Source organism: Arachis stenosperma, chromosome 3 (genome assembly GCF_014773155.1).
Source record: "Arachis stenosperma cultivar V10309 chromosome 3, arast.V10309.gnm1.PFL2, whole genome shotgun sequence".
Taxonomy (NCBI): Eukaryota; Viridiplantae; Streptophyta; class Magnoliopsida; order Fabales; family Fabaceae; genus Arachis; species Arachis stenosperma.
The window spans coordinates 11,838,242-11,844,532 of NC_080379.1; the positions used below are offsets into that span (position 1 = coordinate 11,838,242).

At 35.8% G+C, this 6,291-nt stretch overlaps 1 non-coding gene across 1 annotated transcript; it reads left to right on the forward strand.

The window, feature by feature from the left end:
- The first annotated feature begins 1,476 nt into the window (after nt 1–1,476).
- On the forward strand, nt 1,477–1,580 carry LOC130971211 (small nucleolar RNA R71). The gene has a single exon (XR_009082443.1). It is a non-coding gene; the product is annotated as a small nucleolar RNA R71 (small nucleolar RNA).
- Nucleotides 1,581–6,291: the final 4,711 nt, after the last annotated feature.

The following is a 6,291-nucleotide window of genomic DNA, read 5'->3' on the forward strand; positions in this document are numbered from 1 at the left end:
AGATTTAACTATTGTTTCTATTAAAAGTGATCATGGAAAGGAATTTAAAAATTGTGATTTTGAAACTTTTTATGATGAACTAGGAATTTCACATAACTTTTCTTGTCCAAGAACACCTCAACAAAATAGTGTTATTGACCAAAGAAAAAGAAGTCTTCAAGAAATGGCTAGAGTCATCTTATGTGAAAGCAATGTCCTTGAGTTTCTTTGGACCAAAGCGGTCAACACAGAGTGTTATATTTTAAATAGAACAATCATTAGGAGGTTTTTGAAGAAAATACCTTATGAATTATGAAAAAGAACCCGTCCCAATCTTAAATATTTTCATATCTTTGAATGCAAATGTTTTGTACTAAACACTAAAGATAACTTAGAAAAGTTTTATTCAAAGACCTATGAATGCATTTTCATTGGATATTCCACAACTAGCAAAGCTTATAGAGTTTATCACAAAGATTCTAGAATTATTGAGGAATCTATACATGTTTCCTTTTATGATACTAACATTATTTTAAGATCTTTGCAAGATGACTATGCAGGTGCTCAGAATAGTGATATAAAAAATGAGAACCAAGCTCAAACTGATTTTTATTTGCAGCAGAGAGGTCAACCTACTGTGTCAGTCAATTTCGTAGGAGACAATTCTGTTTTATCTCCTGAAACTGCAAAAAATCTTGGAACTGACAGCTAAGCAAACCAAAATCTATTTGAACCTGATCCTAGGACTCTCAGACCAAGGAAATAGAAATTCACGAAGAATTATCCAAAAGAATTCATTATTGGAGATCCGTCACTAGGTGTCACCACTAGATCCTCAAGTAGAAGAAGGTTGGAAGATTAAAGCCCCCTCAAGAACACTGAATTTTCTGTGGAGACTGATGCATAAATCCCTCCCAACTATGAAGAACCTAAGGTGCAGAGGAATTGAATGTCCACCAATTTGTGAGAGATGCTAGGTAGGAGAGGAGACGGAAGAACACCTTTTCAAACACGGTGATTTTGCAAGGCGTTTCTGGTTTGCATCACCATTCAATTTAAGGCCTGAAACAAATAGAGAAATTAATGTAAAAGGATGGATTACAGAGATTTTGGGTAAGTTTCAGATGAAAGAACAGGATCTTTTTTGTACCTTACTAAATCAACTCTGCCTCTTTAGTACTGTTAGATGCATTTTGCCATCCATTCAGACTTTGAGAAATCATGTTGACTTGCTGAGTCAATACCTTGTTCTGAGCCAATATGGCATTTAGAGCATCAATTTCAAGAACTCTCTTCCTCTGAGGCGTCCCATTATTCACGGAATTCCTCTCAGAAGTGTACATGAATTGGTTATTTGCAACCATGTCAATAAGTTCTTGAGCTTCTGCAGGCGTTTTCTTTAGGTGAATGGATCCACCCGTTGAATTGTCCAATGACATTTTGGAAAATTCAGATAGATCATAATAGAATATATCTAATATAGTCCATTTTGAAAACATGTCAGAAGGACACTTTTTGGTCATCTGCTTGTATCTTTCCCAAGCTTCATAGAGGGATTCACCATCTTTTTGTTTGAAGGTCTGAACATCCACTCTAAGCTTGCTCAGCTTTTGAGGAGGAAAGAATTTATCCAAGAAGGCCATGACCAGCTTATCCCAGGAGTCCAGGCTATCTTTAGGTTGTGTGTCCAACCATGTTCTAGCTCTGTCTCTTACAGCAAAAGGGAAAAGCATGAGCCTATAGACTTCAGGATCTACTCCATTTGTCTTAACAGTCTCACAAATCTGCAAGAACTCAGTTAAAAACTGATAATGATCTTCATATGGAAGTCCATGAAACTTGCAGTTCTGTTGCATTAAAGCAACTAATTGAGGTTTCAACTCAAAGTTGTTTGCTCCAATGGCCGGAATGGAGATGCTTCTTCCATCAAACTTGGACGTTGGTTTAGTAAAATCACCTAGCATTCTCCTTGCATTATTGTTGTTGGGTTCGGCTGCCATCTCCTTTTCTTGTTTGAAAATTTCAGAAAGGTTGTATCTGGATTGTTGTAATTTAGCTTCTCTTAATTTCCTCTTCAGAGTCCTTTCAGGTTCAGGGTCAGCTTCAACAAGAATTCCTTTTTCCTTGTTCCTGCTCATATAGGGAAGAAGAGAATAAGAAAAGAAAGAGAAATCCTCTATGTCACAGTAAAAAGGTTCCTTATTGTAAGTAGAAGAAGAAAGGAATAAAAGTGAAGAAGAATGGAGAATCCAAACACAAGGGTGAGGATAGAGGCAGTGATTTGAGATGAAGAGAGGTGAAGAGAAGTGTTAGTAAATAAATAAATAAATAGAAGAAGAGAAGAGGGAGAGAATTCGAAAATTAATTTTGAAAAGTAGTTAATGATTTTCGAAAATTAAAGATGAGATAGAATTAAAATTAAAATTTAAAACAATTACTTAATTAAAAAGAATTTTTGAAAAAGAGGGAGGTATTTTCGAAAATTAGAGAGGGCAAAGTAGTTAGGAAGTTTTGAAAAAGATAAAAAACAAATAAAAAGTCAAATAGTTAGTTGAAAAAGATTTTAAAGTCAAATTTGAAAAGATAAGAAGATAAGAAGTTAGATAAGATATTTTGAAATCAAATTTTTGAAAAAGATATTTTGAAAAAGATTTAATTTTCAAAATTAAAATTGATTACTTGACTAACAAGAAACTAAAAGATAAGATTCTAGAATTTAAAGATTGAACCTTTCTTAACAAGAAAGTAATAAACTTCAAATTTTTGAATCAATCATATTAATTGTTAGTATAATTTCAAAAATTTGAAATAAAATTAAGAAAAAGATTTTGAAAATAATTTTAAAATTTTCGAAATTAATAAGAAAAAAATGAAAAAGATTTGATTTTTTTGAAAAAGTTTTGAAAAGATAAGATTTTTAAAATTGAAATTTTGACTTGACGTGTAAGAAACAACTAAATTTAAAAATTTTTTGACTAAGTCAACTCAAATTTTCGAAAATTTGGAGAGAAATAAGGAAAAGATATTTTTTATTTTAAATTTTTAATTATGAGAGAGAAAAACACAAATGTGACCTAAAACATAAAAATTTTGGATCAAAACACAAGATGCATGCAAGAACACTATGAATGTCAAGATGAACACCAAGAACACTTTGAAGATCATGATGAACATCAAGAACATATTTTTGAAAAAAAAATTTGATGCAAATAAAACATGCAAGACACCAAACTTAGAATTCTTTAATACTTGGACACTAACAAACAAAAAATGCATATGAAAAACAACAAAAGATACAAAACAAGAAAACATTAAGATCAAACAAGAAGACTTACCAAGAACAACTTGAAGATCATAAAGAACACTATGAATGCATGAATTTTCGAAAAATGCAAGAAAAATTTTTAAAGCATGCAATTGACACCAAACTTAAAAGTTGACTCAAGACTCAAACAAGAAACACAAAATATTTTTTATTTTTATGATTTTATGATTTTTTTTGTATTTTTATTATTTTTTAGAAAATATTCTTTAGAAAAACAAAAATAAAGAAAAAATTTTTTGAAAATTTTTTTGAAAACTTTTTGAAAAGAAAATTACCTAATCTGAGCAACAAAACGAACCGTTAGTTGTCCATACTCGAACAATCCCCGGCAACGGCGCCAAAAACTTGGTGGACGAAATTGTGATCATCTACAATGGCTCCAAAGACTTGGTGCTCTCAAACATGAATCACATTTTATCACAACTCCGTTCAACTAACCAGCAAGTGTACTGGGTTGTCCAAGTAATACCTTACGTGAGTAAGGGTCGATCCCACAGAGATTGTTGGTATGAAGCAAGCTATGGTCATCTTGTAAATCCCAGTCAGGCGGATTCAAATGTAATTGGATTAGATATTTAGAAGATAAATAAAATAGACAGGAAATAAAGATAATATTACTCATGTAATCCAATGGTGGGAATTTCAGATAGGTGCATGGAGGTGCTGTGTTCCTTCCGAATCTCTACTTTCTTATTACATTCATCCAAGCCTTCTTACTCCTTTCCATGGCAAGCTGTATGTAGGGTATCACCGTTGTCAATGGCTACATCCCATTCTCTCAGTGAAAAAGGTCCAAATGCTCTGTCACAGCACGGCTAATCATCTGTCAGTTCTCAATCAGGTTGGAATAGAATCCAGTGATTCTTTTGCGTCTGTCACTAACTCCCAGCCTTCAGGAGTTTGAAGCTCGTTACAGTCATTTAATCCCAGAATCCTACTCGGAATACCACAGACAATGTTAGACTTTCTGGATTCCCATGAATGCCGCCATCAATTCTAGCTTATACCACGAAGATTCTGACTAAGGAATCCAAGAGATATGCGCCCGGTCTAAGGTAGAACGGAAGTGGTTGTCAATCACGTACGTTCATAGGTGAGAATGATGATGAGTGTCACGGATCATCGCATTCATCAAGTTGAAGTGCAACGAATATCTTAGAACAGGAATAAATCGAATTGGATAGAAAATAATAGTAATTGCATTAAAACTTAAGGTACAGCAGAGCTCCACACCCTTAATCTATGGTGTGTAGAAACTCCACCGTTAAAAATACATAAGTGAAAGGTTCAGGCATGGCCGAATGGCCAGCTCCCATGATCTGAGAACTAATCGTCCAAAAATGTCTAATACAATAGAAAATTATCCTATTTATAATAGACTAGCTACTAGGGTTTACAAGAGTAAGTAATTGATGCATAAATCCACTTTCAGGGCCCACTTGGTGTATGTTTGGGCTGAGCTTGATCTATCCACGAGCTGAGGCTTCTTTTGGAGTTGAACGCCAAGTTGTAACATGTTTTGGGCGTTCAACTCCGGTTCGTGACGTGTTTCTGGCGTTTGACTCCAGACAGCAACATGGAACTGGCGTTGAGCGCCAGTTTACGTCGTCAAATTCCGAATAAAATATAGACTATTATATATTGCTGGAAAGCTCTGGATGTCTACTTTCAAACGTCGTTGAGAGCGCGCCATATGGAGTTCTGTAGCTCCAGAATATCCATTTCGAGTGCAGGGAGGTCAGATTCCAACAGCATCAGCAGTCCTTTGTCAACCTCCTATCAGAGTTTTGCTCAGGATCCTCAATTTCAGCCAAAAAATACCTAAAATTGCAGAAAAATACACAAACTCATAGTAAAGTCTAGAAATGTGAATTTAGCATAAAAACTAATGAAAACATCCCTAAAAGTAATTAGATTATATTAAAAACTACCTAAAAACAATGCCAAAAAGCATATAAATTTTCCGCTCATCAACCCCCATATCCAAACTCTAAGTTTGGTGTTGGGAGTCCACAACATTGACCTGATCACCTTTGTGGCTCTAAGAGAGCCCACTGTCAAGCTAGTGACACTAAAAGAGCGCTTGTTGGGAGGCAACCCAATTTTTATTTATCTAATTTTATTTTATTTTCATTGTTCTTTTATGTTTTATTAGGTTCATGATCATGTGGAGTCACGAAAAAAATATTAAAATTAAAAACAGAATCAAAAACAGCAGAAGAAAAATCACACCTTGGAGGAAGGACTTACTGGTGTTTAAACGCCAGTAAGGAGCATCTGGCTGGCGTTTAATGCCAGAACAGAGCATAGATCTGGCGCTGAACGCCAGAAACAAGAAACATCCTGGCGTTTGAATGCCAGGAATATGCCCTGAGGAAAGCTGGCGCTGAACGCCAGTAACAAGCATGGAACTGGCGTTCAACGCCAGAAACATGCTGCACATGGGCGTTGAACGCCCAGAACGTGCATCACTTCGGCGTTTAAACGCCGGAATGGTATGCTAAGGCATTTTATATGCCTAATTGGTGCAGGGATGTAAATCCTTGACACCTCAGGATCTGTGGACCTCACAGGATCATCTCAGGATCTGTGGACCCCACAGGATCATCTCAGGATCTGTGGACCCCACAGGATCCCCACCTAACATATTCCTACCTTACCTCCTAATTAATCCTATAACACACTTTCCCAAAAACCCTTCACCAATCACCTCAATCTCTCTTCCCAATTACCCCCTTCACCACTCACATCCATCCACTCTTCCCCATAAACCCCACCTACCTTCAAAATTCAAAAATCTCTCCCACACAAACCCACCCTAAATGGCCGAACCTACCCTCTCTCACTTCCCTATATAAACCCCTCCATTCTCCTTAATTTTCACACAACACAAACCTCTCTTCTCCTTCTTGGCCGAATACACCTCTCCCCCTCTCCTCCATATTTTCTTCTTCTTCTTCTTCTTTTCTTTTTTCTCTTACTCGAGG